Genomic DNA, 14,604 nt, shown 5'->3' with positions numbered 1-14,604 from the left:
TCAATAACAAACAGATAAACAAACTTCAAACGGTTTGTTTGTTTTGGAATTTCGCACAAAGCTACTCGAGGGCTATCTGTGATAGCCGTCCCTAATTTAGCAGTGTAAGACTAGAGGGAAGGCAGCTAGTCATCACCACCCACCGCTAACTCTTGGGCTACTCTTTTACCAAAGAAAAGTGGGATTGACTGAAACATTATAACGCCCCCACGGCTGGGAGGGCGAGCATGTTTAGCGCGACGCGGGCGCGAACCAGCAACCCTCGGATTACGAGTCGCGCGCCTTACGCGCTTGGCCATGCCGGGCCTAACTTCAAACGGAAAAGTTACAGTATAAAGTAACAGAACATATACATACTTTCATGTAACTGAACGTTTACCCAAGCGGTAGTAATATTAAATAGAAAACAAACAAATCAACAACAACGAACGAATGTACGTCTGCCAATAGCAAACACAAGTAATATAAGTTCCATGAGATATTTCAGTGTTTTAGAGCCACTATAAAACCTGTCTCTCTCTAACATACGATCCATATTACACACGCATTTATACGTGTCATGGTTTTACAGTAATTTAATTTTAGTGTTGAAAGAAGATTTTATTCTTTTTCTCTCTCTCATGGAGTCATGGCTACCACGCTTAGTGAGTTGTTGTTTTGTTTATTTTTGGTTGGGTTTTGAATTTCGTGCATAGCTACAGCAGATAGCCCTCGTGTAGCTTTTACCAACGAATAGTGGGATTGACCGTCACATTATAACGCCCCCAAGGCTTAAAGGGCGAGCATGTTTGATGCGACGGGGATTCGAACCCGCGACCCTCGAATTACGAGTCGAGTGCCTTAACCACCTGGCCATGCCGGGCCTTCTTTATTTTGTAGAGATATCAATTTCCTGGTTGTTGTAAACAATATAAGTTGATAGCAATGAGAAAATGTGCTGATTTCACAAAAACTATTCATTCTTAGTCGACTACAACGTTGGTGTGAAGACTAGGAAATGTGTACTGTATAGGCTGTTTTGGACTGGTTGGATATCCGAATGCTAATGCTACAGAATGTGTTTGGCTAACTGCAGTTTTACTGTAAGTTGTGTGTGTGGAAACAACTATTCGAAACTTTAAGACGTATATCTATGCATACGACAATACATGCTTAGTTTAATAGCAGAATTCTTCACCAGTGTACGTATTATAAATATTAATTCTTACCTGCTGAGGGGCCTACCATTATGTATTCATCTTATATCGTAATGTGATATTCTTTTGGGATACTTTTAATTTAAATACGATAGTTTCGTATAATACGCTGACCAGAAAAGAACGCTGGATTGCTTTTTTTTTATGTGGGGGAGGGTAGGGTAATTAGGGTATGCTATCTGTAAGGCTAAACTGATATGCGACAGGACCTCTTCTGTCGATTCGACTGTCTCCATTGGTCTATTTCAGTATGATTAACCTATGTTTAAAGTTTTACGGTGAGAGAGTTAGAAGTGAACTATATAGATGATTATTTATCAGGTATAGACGCATTTTTTAAAAAATCCATACTTGTACAGAGGGCGTTGCCTACTTTGCCTTCCGACTCCCTGACTTTAGAATATTTTATCGTGATATGGAACTGGATTAACGTGTTATCAGAAATACTTCATGAGATTAACGAAGTTTGTTTTAAGAATGCTCGAAGTCTAACGCGAAAATACGTGAAAATTACGATGAAAAACACATATCTCGTAGTTATCTTGTCAAGAAGGCTCAACTGTCTGGTATATTTATTATTTATAATTGTGTATGATTGTTAAACACCTTATAAGTATCACAATCAAGCACGTGAAATTCCATCTGTATTGATATTAATCACGTGCGTTCTACGAAGTGTAAGGCTAAGGGAACTCGATCTTTCCCTTTTATGCGTACTTTTAAAAGTTGGGCAAAATATGTGTGTATATATATATATATATATTAGGGAAAATCACCAAATATGTATCTCTAGTCCCCACTTGGGTCAGTGGTAAGTATGAAGGCTTATGATGTTCAAAACCTGGTGCCCCCCGCTAGTACAGCGGTATGTCTTCGGATTCACAACGCTAAAATCAGGGGTTCGATTCCTCTCGGTGGGCTCAGCATATAGTCCGATGTGGCTTTGCTATAAGAAAATACACAATTCTCAAAACCTGGGTATAATGGTATAATCAATTAATTGTGTAGCTGTGAGCGCAATATAAGTTAAAACAAATGTATTTGTTAACTGAATTACTTTCAAACAGTAAGAAATACACTTATGTGTTTGTTATTTTTTCGCTATCCATTATAACGTACACCGAGAACATTTATCAACTGTAGTATATTGTTTATAATTTGATGAGTTTAAAAGTAGGCTTTCCTTTAACAAAATTCTAGTTGCACTCGTGGTTTTAATGTCGATTTTTGTCGTCAGGAGCTCAGTTTTGGGGATTTATTTACTTTTTCGCGTTCACCACAAAATAATCTCGAAAAAAGATATTTAGATAATTAACAGAATCATAATACAATAGTACAAAATTTATTAATGATAAATATGTTGATGGACCCGGCATGGCCAGATGGTTAGGGTATTCGACTCGTAATTTGAGAATACCGGGTTCGAATTTCGGTTACATCGAACATGCTCGCCCTTTTAGCTGTGGGGCGTTATAATTTAACGGTCAATACCACTATTCGTTGGTAAAAGAGTAGCCCAAGAGTTCGCGGTGGGTGGGGATGACTAGCTGCTTTATCTCTAATTTTACACTACTAAATTAGGGACGGCTAGCGCAGATAGCCCTCGTGTAGCTTTGCGCGAAATTCAAAACAAACAATCAAAAGTCAGAGCATATTTTTCTTCAGAAATAAACAAAACTTAAGATAACGGTATATATTTATGCTGTAAAAATATGGAAATGTTAATAGTATATTTATCTATTTCATTAACATTCATTATTGCACGTAAAACGATGCGAAGTATCCTAGTACAAGGATATAAGATTTAAATCTCTGTGTTCGCCTGTTTACAACACACTTATTCTATATACGCGGTAGAAATGACAAACCTTTAGTTCGATAGTTTCTTAAAAACAATCAAGTGAACCTATTATCTCGCCATTTTAACATACATTGAATAATTTATTCTCGTGATTTTTATGTTTAGTTTGAAAGCTGTAAAAACTAGAACAGTACTTTCATTCAATATATTAATAAAAAGGAGTGTGAAAAGTCATTTTCCTATAATCTAGGTTCTGTTTACGAAGCCTGGACTCAAATAATATATATTCATGTGTGTGTCTCTTATAACATTTTCTGTGTTATCGCAACCGTTAGCTTGAATCCTATCTAAATATAATATTGATTCAATAAAAGCATCTGTGGATTATTTTATCATAATTACTCTATTGACTGACATACAACCGTTCCTTTTTGAATGCCCCCTAGTGGCTTAGCGGTATGTCTGCGGACTTAGAACGCTCAAAACCACGTTTCGATACCCGTGGTGTGCAGAGCACAGATAGCCCATTGTGTAGTTTTGTGTTTAATTCAAAACAACCGTTCCTTTTTGAATACGTTTTGTATTTCTGACACCTTTCAAACGCGTTTTAATGTTTATTTGGCACATGAAAATCGGATGTTAACAACAGTTAAGATAAATTCTCGTTTTGAGAAGTTAAACGTTGAAAATTGACAACACGTGAAGTAGGTTGCCCGTAGTTAAAACCAATGTAAAACAAAAAGAGCAAATTGGCGAGTCGTTTTCGTTCACACATTGTTTTCAGTAATGAATCTGAAGATACTAAAAATTAATGGAACAAATGGACTTTTTTTTTCATTTTTCTTTTTCAATTCTATTCTTCTGGAAGCATGAAAGGAGAATTACTTCCAAACACGTATGAAAGAAACGTAGCAGAGACTTCTTCCCAACACACTGTACATTGTTAACTTGAAAACAATAACTGTTATATATAGCCTGACTGTTAGAGGCTGTGGGTTCGAACCCTTACAACGAAAATGTTCGCCTTTCCATCCATGGGAGCATTATAATGTAATGGTCAATCCCACTATTCGTTGGTAAAGGGTATCCCAAAAATTGCTGGTGAGTGGTATTAACTAGCTGCCTTCTCTTTAGTCTATTTGGGACGGATAGCACAGATAACACGCGAGTAGTTTAGTACGAAATTCATGCAAACAAACAGTATTTTTACACAAATGACTATTTAGAAAATATTTTGCTAGAATCAAAACATATGTGGAGAGATTTATTACCTCCTGAAACAAAGTGACAAAAACCCTGAGGAAGAAAGGTTCACCTTTCGAAAGCTTTCTGGTTATAGACTTATCGGTCCTACGCGTGTTTCTGACGTCATGAATGAATTATCTCCTGGTGAACATTTTTCTCACGGTTTTCTTGCCATTTAGGAAATTAATCTAATGTTAATAGGAAATCTTCTAAGGGGCAAACAGCAGTCTCAAAAAGAACACCAACAAGAGCACTCGAAGCTTTACGTTTCCAGATAATTAAGCGCGAGCAACGGTTTTTGCCCGACTATCACCAAGATGGCTTATTCGGGAGCAAAAATGCGTTTAATCAGATAGAGATCAAGTCTTCAGGCTGCGCACGGATGCAAGGAACATAATGTTTATTATTATGTTGGCTGAAATATTAAAGAGTTAAATCAGTTGTTTTGAAAAGCTATGCTTACTTTAAGTGTAGCTTACTTCCTGTCTCTGCGGTTTGGAGAAACAGTTCTCTCTATGAAGAAATCCGTAAAGTGGGTTATGGATAATAGAATTTTCTGTAATGTCAGATATACAAACATTTCCTGAAAACTGTGCAACAGTATGAAACTATCACTTAATAACACGATTAATCTTATAATGGAAAGGCAGAGATTATTTCTAGTTCGCGAATTCTCACGTGCGCCTTGATCGAGCAGCAAATTGCTCAGCCTGTCGACGCGCAGGTTCCCGGATGAAACATTCGAACGTTGATACCCAGATGCAGCGGTTCCCATAGAATGGTTATTTTAAGAAAGTCCGTGTCAAACATGCGCATCACAATTCATACGTACGTCCGTTTCGTTGTTTTTAAATCTCAGTTTCTTAGTACGATCAAAGTATTGTCATCTTTGACTTTGCATCAACTTGGAAGTTTTAGTGATTCAAAGCTAAAATGATAAATTGATCAGAGGTATGTGAAATATTTATATTTATATATGATAAGATATACAGATTGAATTTGTTCTCGATTAAACAAAGTTCTCACAATAATTTAAACTCAGTAATATTTCTTATCATCATATTTTTTGTTCAAAATACTTCGAGTAACCACATCTCTGCAGAACTGTAGACAGACGTCTGGCTTAGAAGTTAACAAAAACACACAAATAAGTGATTAAAAAGTTAAACTATCGTTCTTTATAAAAACTACAAATCAACAGTTAATTATACAAATACTGGATTCAACATCATTTAGTTGTGTGGAACTGTACACAACAGTAGAAGGGTGGTTTTGTTCTATTCAGAGTAAACCGTGTTATTCTACAAATAATAAAAACACGTCAACAAAAACGATATTTAGCGATGCTAAATTATTAATATTATTTACATTTTTTATTTTATTTTTATGTTTGTGTGCTTTGTATACCTACTAGTGTACAACCATTCAAAAATAACAGGTCAAATATAACTACCCCCCCCACCGAATAGAATATCCTAACATCACATTTCATAGCTAGCTGAAATAATTGCCTTTTTCGAAATCAAACTTGATTAACAAAGAGGCCAAAAAGTACAGTCTAGGCAGTTAAATGTTGGTAAATTTCTTTGTGATGAATCAAAGTTAAGATCATTCATGAAATGAATTCGTGGCTTATTCATATAATAATCATTAGTTTTTAAAAATCTGTTAAATTAACAACGTATAATATGTATAAAACTCAGTGAATTTTGGTTTCACGTTCCAACAATGGTTTTTATGTTATGTTGCTTAGCAACAAACGTATAACCTAATATTGTTTTTTTATGACTATGTACTGAAAGTATAAAACGAAATGTCTGGAGCAAAACGGAAAAAAAATATTTGTTGATTTTTCAACTTAGAGTATTCGTTGATTAAAGAGGTTTGTTTTGATTAAAAACTTTGATAATATAACAGAAAATATCTTAATTTAGAAATGATTTAAGTTGATTATTGAGTTTATTATTTTACTTTCATGATGCATGTTATGCACTCGGCTCTAAGCTTGGTGATTCCACACCACGTCTTTAGACTTATTTTATCAACACTCACTACAGTTACAAGGTTTCACGGCCCTCACGCACGAAAATCGTAATGAACAGACAGTAATCGAACTATTCTTTCAGGATAAACGCATTTGGGCTTTTATTACTTCTATTCCGAAAAATCAAGCGTGACGTGACGTTACATATTCTAGCTTTTATGTATGTAATTACTAAACGTGTAGGTTACCCCTCTACACCTTCTTTATGCGTAAAGCAGATTTGTTATGAGAAAAAGCTACCTTATGTTGCTAGTCTTACATAAATCAAAGTATAGCTTTTTCAAACAACTTTGCTGGTATAATCGGTATCCGTATTTTATATCCTTATTTGTTGTGTTACTGTGTAACTACTTTAAAGGGTGTAGATGGATCTTCACTATATCTAGTATGGAGGCTCACTAGGTCCATTTGGGGGTACATACAATTTTTCAGTTTTGTATTTCGTGGTTTTTACGGGGGGATTAATAATTATTTCGTCCCGTGTGGATGGATCTTACCCAAATTTGGGGCAAAACTTTATTGGAAGTACATACGTTTTCAATTTTGTATTTTGTGTTTTGAAGTTTTTATGCTAATTTTTTATCAAAAATTCGTCCCCTCTAAATGTATCCCCACCATATTTGGTATGGAAACTCATTAGGTCCGTGTGGGGTTACACACAAATTTTCAGTTTTGCACTATTTCACCTCTGTTGGTGGATCTTCACAAAAGTGACATGGAAATTTGTTGGGTCCATGAGGAGATACATGCAGATTTGTAGTTTCACATTTTTGTGTTTCGCAGTTTTTATTGGCGATTTTAACAATTACATATAAGAAAAGCAACTTTTCGTTTCCTAAGAACCTTTCGTTAATCATGAATTTACATAGCTTCCGTCCAGAGTAGGGGTACTCCAGCTGAGATCGTAGCATATTAATAATACAAATACAAATTATACAGTTAAAATTGAATTACATCTACTTACAACACTTTACTATACGCTTTAAAGGTATTAAATGACACTAATAAGTTATTTCAGGTGCATACGATTTACAGAAAAGGTTTATTTCGTGCAAAACAACATAAGGATCACCAGTTTCATATAGGCGTTCCTAATTTTGAACTTATAGAGTAGAATGAAAGCTCCCAGTGAATAATTTTTATCACTAACTCTTAAGCTACTACAGGGTGGCCCGTAAGTCCTTACCCATCCATATGTTATCATATATTATAATTTTATTTATTTGTTTTCAGAGAAATATGGCCGATTTAAGCCTATTTACACTTAAAAATGTCTCACAGGACATGGCGTCGCATAATATTATGCAGCGAGAATGAGGGACAGCACACAGATACATTTGATACATAAGATATATAGATGGGTAGGGACTTACGGGCCACCCTATATAATCGAATAGTGGAATTGGACCACAGCACGGCTTTGCTGCAAACAGGACGACGCAAGCCCTAGACACTAGCATTTATTGTCTGACACGCTAGTCACTAAGCCACGTCAGGCCCACGGAAATGAATTCATCAAGATTTGTTTTATGTTTCAAGTAGATACATTTCGCAATCATTTTATATTACAATGATAATTATTCACGATGTAAGTTATCGGGGACTGTTTTCTAATACAATAGTGTATTGCGAGGTGTATAGCTTCTAATGTTAGCGTGACTTCTAACTTGTCAGCGTAGCGTTATAAATGTTGTCATACCTGAAATATGCTTACATTTTGAACTCGTCAATGTTTCCGTATAGTTCCGAAATTCGAAATTATAAGTTCGGATAATTAAAAGTCGAATTTCACAAAATTGCGTGATAAGACACTCTCAACCAGGAGCTAAGAGACATTGACTACGAGAAAATGAAAATCCGGTGGTGGTTACACTGGCCTATCAATCATTTTTAAAAACTCCCTTCAAGCTATACAGAGCAGAATAGATCAAATTGCAGATCGACTGAAAGGCTAGAAATGATGTTGGTGTTATTTTGTACCATGATTTAGTTTAGTATTTCACAACCCTCTCTCCGTCGTTATAGTAACTCACAAATATTTTATTTAAAAAGTATGAAAGTAGTGAGTGATTATTTACAAACGTTGTTAATCAATAGTTCATAGTGTTGATAAGAAACGTTTTTCTGAATAATATGTATATACTACAGATTTGTTTATCCTCAAAAATAAAATGTAAAACAAACTTTGACGTAGAGGCCTAATACATATCTTGATCGGCTGTACTCGCTGATGTGGACTACAGTATCATCTACTCAAGGCTCATCAGCATAATTTGGGTCAGCAGATTAAAGAAATATAGTTAGGCCTCTTACAGTGGTTATGCAAAAATAAGAGTTTTGTGGTTTTAGAGTCATTTTTAATTCACCATATAGTAACGTAACTGATTTAAGCGTGTTGAAAATATTATAGCATTGTACCTAATCTATCATTCGATATTTTGCAGCGAATTAACTGTTTAATGATTCTACATTTATGTTATTTTGTTTTCACCAAAGGTAAAATTAAAAACATAATTTCTGACTAAAATCAACAACCTGTGAGGTAAAATTGAAAATATTACCTGATGAATCTTGAATAAGCGAAATTAGTCCACAGCAGGGGTATGGTCGCTATGCCACAGATGATATGTACCGTTTGGTCTTTGGTGAAAAATAAAATAAAACTGTAACATACATATAGAACTACCAGACAGTTGGCGCAATGTCATGGTATTACACCCACACTTACGTACAGGGTAGGGGGACAAAATGTGAATGTGTCGTTAATTTGTTATATCTTTTATTAGATACAAAAGAATTATGTAAAACTACATGTTTATCGAAGGAATTCGACGATATATGTTCAAATACGGTTTCAAATCCTAATTTTAACATTGTCTTTCGTTAATACGTGAACATTTCAATATTTTAGTTACTTTTCTTATGAAAGTGAATCTGCTGTAGTTTCCTACAATTTCTTGTTCCAGTTAGCCTACAAAATGATAAGACAAGTTTCTCTGCAATAATCTAACGTAAAAATGAAACTCAAATGTGTAAAATGTGTGTTCCATTTCTTTCCTTAGTTTACAGTTGCTGATTTTTTTTATTTGAAAGTCTTCCTGTTATAATGGTGTACGTTTCTGGGCCGTCAAACAATTTAATAAACATTGAAGACATGCCAATGTTGTTGTTTTGAAATGTGAAGTTATTTCCCATAAGATAAAGAATTATGAATGTGTTATAATTTTGTCTCTTATATATATATATATTCTGTTTTGGAATAAGAGTATTGGAAGTTGCTTACAAACGACTGTCTTTGGTCTTTACACAGAATGCCGTAAAATGGAAGAGCTTTATACCTATAAAACTATGCCTATAGATGAAATATATCTCCTACTACAAGAACACTTTGAAGTAAAATACATCTACGTATTTATCGTAAACTTTCTGATTGCAATCTTAGTTTCCACATATGTTTACTAGCTATATTATATTGGAGACTTTTTGGTCATGGAAGAATTGAGTCTTCGCCAAAACATTCTCCAAGATTGAGGAGTCGTGTGATATAAAAATAGGCCTACATACTATAAAGATACGTCAGCTTGAAACGTTATTGAAAGCATTCTAATTTAGTTCTTTTCTATAATGATAATTGTACGGACTTGACGGTCAAATATCAGTTTTTTTATCGTTTTTTAGGAAACATGCTGATGAACTTTCAAGACAGTTTTATTAGTTAAGTAGTTTTGAATATATATATGTTGAAAAGTTCAATTTATCACTTACGATTCCAGTTGCCGTTTTCATTAATGAAGATAAAATTCAGGCGTGTGACATGACCAAGAAGCTTTTCAGGTTTTGCACATTTTCCTTCATCGCTGTTCTAAAAAAATATCAATATAATTGATGACATTAGGGTACTCTACTTGGCAACATAAATTCATATTCGCTTAGATTTCCAATTAGGACACTAATGTGTATAGTCTCTTGAGAAAACTCAGTCAGGATTCAACGCGTTTTAACGAAACGTACTCTTTGTTTCTTTGTCTGTTGTTAAGTGCAAAACTACACAATGGCCTACTTCTGCTGTGCCCGCCACGGGTATTGAAACCCAGTTTTTAGCGTTATAAACCTTCAGACTCACAGCTTAGTAACTTAGAAGCAGTGTGACTTTTAGCTTTGGTATATTACACCGTTATCGAAGTTGCTAAAAATCTTACCACAAAGTTACATTCAAAATGCGCCTAAACCTATCATTATTTTTTTTTCAGAAAGTATTTAATATAACGTGTCTGTAAATACCAACAAAAATCAACTGGATCAAATAAAAATAAAAAATCAAATACATAGTGAACGAGAATTCATTTAACAACGAGAACCTGATCTCGTAAGAGACCATATGAAAATACTTATAAATATAATATCATTCTTGTGTTAAAAGGTATCGAAAATGTAATTTTTCTGCCCCTGTATTCTTTTTACACGTGGTGGAAGGTTAATTTGTCAGCTATCTATTTTTACAATTTTTTTCAATTTTCAACTTATTTTATTTGAAAATATCGCTTTTTTTTTCCTGATCAGAATTTTGATTTCCCAGCAGCGGAACAAAAAATGGAAAAACAGTTTTTAGTTTATTATGACTAAAACTATAGATTTGCAACTTTTGTATCAGAGGTTCGATTCCTCTCGGTAGACTCAGCAGATAGCCCAATGTGGCTTTGCTATAAGAATGAAAACACACGCTTCTCTAATTCAGAACAACACAGACTTGTTTCTCATCGATTAGTACCTACGTTAATGTTTACTATATTATAAAAAGGGTACTTTAATTTAATTAGTACATCTAGTTGTTAAAGTACTTGATGCAACACTGAATACGAACTAAACAACTGCATATGACAGTTAATAAGTCAACTTGAAAAGGATCTTTACTGTACTTTTGAACCACAAATTAATGAAGTAACTTCTCCATATTTAACATTTCATAAAATGAAAGTCAGTAACAGTAATAATCATGGTATAGACTTCGTGTAATAGGGCTGTCATAAGATACAGAGTATATATACATATAAATAATGAGTTGTATTCGATTAAATTTATTATTTTCTGTTATCATATCCTTTCATAAAGCTTTGAGTCTTTTAAAGAATCAAGCCGAACTTCAAAATGAAGATTAAGAAATTTTATCTGTGTTTGTATGAATTGTTTTAATATTTTTTGTAACTTTGGTTAACAGCTCCACTAACCTTACAGATATTTGTAAAAACTTAAATGTAACCAATTTAAAAATAACAACAAAATGCAATTTACAAACTATTTAAAATATTTAACTATTTCATTTATCATGAAAGATTTATAGACAGCTCTAGGAACATATAATACATCCTAAACGTAAAGTTAGTCCTTATTACGAGACAACTTTTAATGGATTTCACATTTATTTCTAAGCCTCCCCTTTTAGTGAATTTTGATTTTAGTAGGGTAATTCAGTCTCGCCGCCTTTGTTGAAAAGTATGGAAAATACAAACAAATGAAAACAGTGTGATACGCAGAAATACCATGTGTTTTTCTTCCTCCTTCAGTTATATAAGACGTTTTTTAAAGTTTTTTGTTTATTTAGTTTGTTTGCAGTTTTAACATAAGCACATGGTCCAGAAAGTTGTTAAAAATTGCCTTTTTCTACTTGCTTTGTTTATTTCTTCTGTACAGCAGATAATGTTTGTTCTGCTGGAAAGCATATTACAGTGGTATGACATCTGGGTTGAAAGGATTAGGAACTTTTATATATTTTGCTGGCCGAATTGACAATATTTGAAAGTTACAGCCGACAGAATAAAGATTATGAGGTGACGCTGTTCACTGGACAGAGAAATTGAGTTTACCTGTTGAATTCAGCATGTTTTATAAGTTCAGTTTTACTTGGTTTTCATTGTGAATAGTTTGGCAGATATTCATTTTGAAAGACGTAAACCTGGCAAGCTGTTCACTGATACAGTGGAGGCGATCATCCAGTTATGAAGGTACTCACACTATTTTTTTCATTGTGCCTAAATAAGGATTATTTTCACCATCTTTCAAGCGTGTACATCTTTTTATTTCTGATGCAACATGGAACTCAGTTAAGTTATCAAGCACGTATTACTCTTCTCATTTGCTGATCAAACCTGAGTTATTAGGGGGATATAACAATATGATATTCTTAGAAAAATCAGGTCACCTGAGAAAAAAAACACAATAGTAAGAAATAAAAGTTAATACGAATATTATTATTAAACTAGTGCTGTAAAGAGAATTATATTAAATCTTTTAAGCTAGAAAACTAATTCATATCTCAGAAATTCTAAGGCGTACAGGTGAATAGCGATAGTCGTAAATTCAATAGATATGTAAGAGAAAGAGGTAAGACAGTATAATTTTATGTTTTTCAGTACAGCTCATGAATGCTCGAAGCTCTGTTTCCTGTTCTGGTCAAACCAAAACCAAGCAGTGTAAAAACCGAAAATTGAGAAATGTACATCCAGTAATTTATAGGATGTTTTTGTTATAGCTGATTCGATGAGTGTTCGTTGAATTATCTAGTTAATTGTTATTTTAGGATTAAGTTAATGTGAGAATAGTTACGACACGATGGCTATTCGTACTGACTTGCTTTGTATAAAGACAAATGACAGTATCGGACGGACAATACAGTCCACTGTCTGAAGGACGACAGCAGAGAGGCTGTAATAAAACGTTTCTATACATTAATTAATTTACCGAAAATATTATACGTTTATAATGCCACTGTTCTTGCTTAGCTTGTCTTCGACCAGTAGTTAAGGGTTTGTTATTTTGGAATAAGGGCAAAGCTAAAAAGGCTATCTGCTCTAGCCATTCCTGATATTCAAGTGAAAGATAAGAAGAAAGACATTCGGTGTCAGCTCTGCAACTTCTCGCGCTCGGTCTGTAATCAGTGGAAAAGGAGGGTGGAGCTTCCTTTAATATATAACAAAAATCTACCGCTTTTGTTGTTCGGGAAGAGAATATAATAAAAAGTTTTTTTTCTAAGAAATATGCAACAAAAAATATCCAAATAAATGCTGGTAGTGTTGTATGCAAGGGAGATGAACAAGTTTCAAGTTTTGTTGTTGTTGTTTTGAGGCAGAATAAAATACCTTTTATCAAAACGTATATATTAACATTTTAAGGCAACGTGGAAAGTCGGCAACCCATCTGAAGCACTTTCATAATGGAAGGGCTCAGAATCTCTAATATAAAATTAACCAAACAATTGGTACTTGAAATCTGTGTTTGATGAAAAAAGAGATCTAACACTATCAGGGTGGAATTGAGAAAATTAATGGAGCTCAAGGATTTTAAAATATTGTTTTTAGCAGAAGTCATGAAAAGATCTTCATACCCGGGAAGATTGGATTCGCTGAAATTTGTTAAACAGTTGTTTAATTTTGGTTTGGTTATGAAAGAACACCGCAGTGAAACTACCACTTAGGAAGTCCATTTGTAATAGAGGGTCGCGGGTTCGCATCCCCGTCGCGCCAAACATGTTTGCCCTTTCAGCCGTGAAGGCGTTATAATGTGACGGTCAATCCCACTATTCGTTGGTAAAAGAGTAACCCAAGAGTTGGCGGTGGGTGGTGATGACTAGCTGCCTTCCCTCTAGTCTTACACTGCTAAATTAGGGACGGCTAGCACAAATAGCTCTCGAGTCGCTTTGTGCGAAATTCCAAACAACAAACAAACCATATGTATTATCTAGTAAGGAAAATTCAGATGGAGCTGATTCATATGATGTTCAAATGTATCTAGACTCGTGAGTTGACTACCGTCATAACTGACAAGTGTTATCTTTCTGTACATAAATTATGCAGAACATAAGACAATTGTCGCATATTTTTTGTACAGTTGTTGGGGTACCTGAGACTGGCGATGGTGGGGCTAAGATCAATAAGCATTTCCTTCGCTAAATGGCATATTATGACAGAATCTGTTCTGATCACACTGAAGGAAACGATGATGCCCCTAGAGGACGACTTAGGAAGCCAATGCTAAAGCAGTGGAGCCCCCACAAAAATCAATCACAGTTTTTTTTTTCCAAACGAACTAGAGGCTCAAATCCAATACTTTTTGGGGAAGGAGAGGGGAGGAACTTGAATTGAATAGTGGCTTCAAATTATTGATAATCTTTGATTTGTTCAAAGTTTATAAGTTTATTTCTTGTCTTTGTTTCAGCTCCACCTTAGGATAAATGTTTGCCAGTTAAATATGTTTTTAGCTCAAAGCTACCCAATGACCTATATGCGTTCTCTCCACCACTAAGAATCGAACTTCTATTTTTCAGC

The 14,604-nt window shown here is 34.4% G+C and overlaps 1 protein-coding gene across 1 annotated transcript in view; it reads left to right on the top strand.

The window, feature by feature from the left end:
• LOC143247943 (coiled-coil domain-containing protein CG32809-like) overlaps positions 1 to 14,604 on the top strand; it is a 472,276-nt gene that overhangs the window by 475 nt on the left and 457,197 nt on the right. The gene's annotated exons all lie outside the window — the stretch shown is intronic.

Source organism: Tachypleus tridentatus, chromosome 3 (assembly GCF_004210375.1).
Source record: "Tachypleus tridentatus isolate NWPU-2018 chromosome 3, ASM421037v1, whole genome shotgun sequence".
In the NCBI taxonomy this organism is placed as follows: domain Eukaryota; kingdom Metazoa; phylum Arthropoda; class Merostomata; order Xiphosura; family Limulidae; genus Tachypleus; species Tachypleus tridentatus.
Note: the sequence above shows the minus strand (reverse complement) of the source record. Positions and strands in the feature narration are given on the sequence as shown.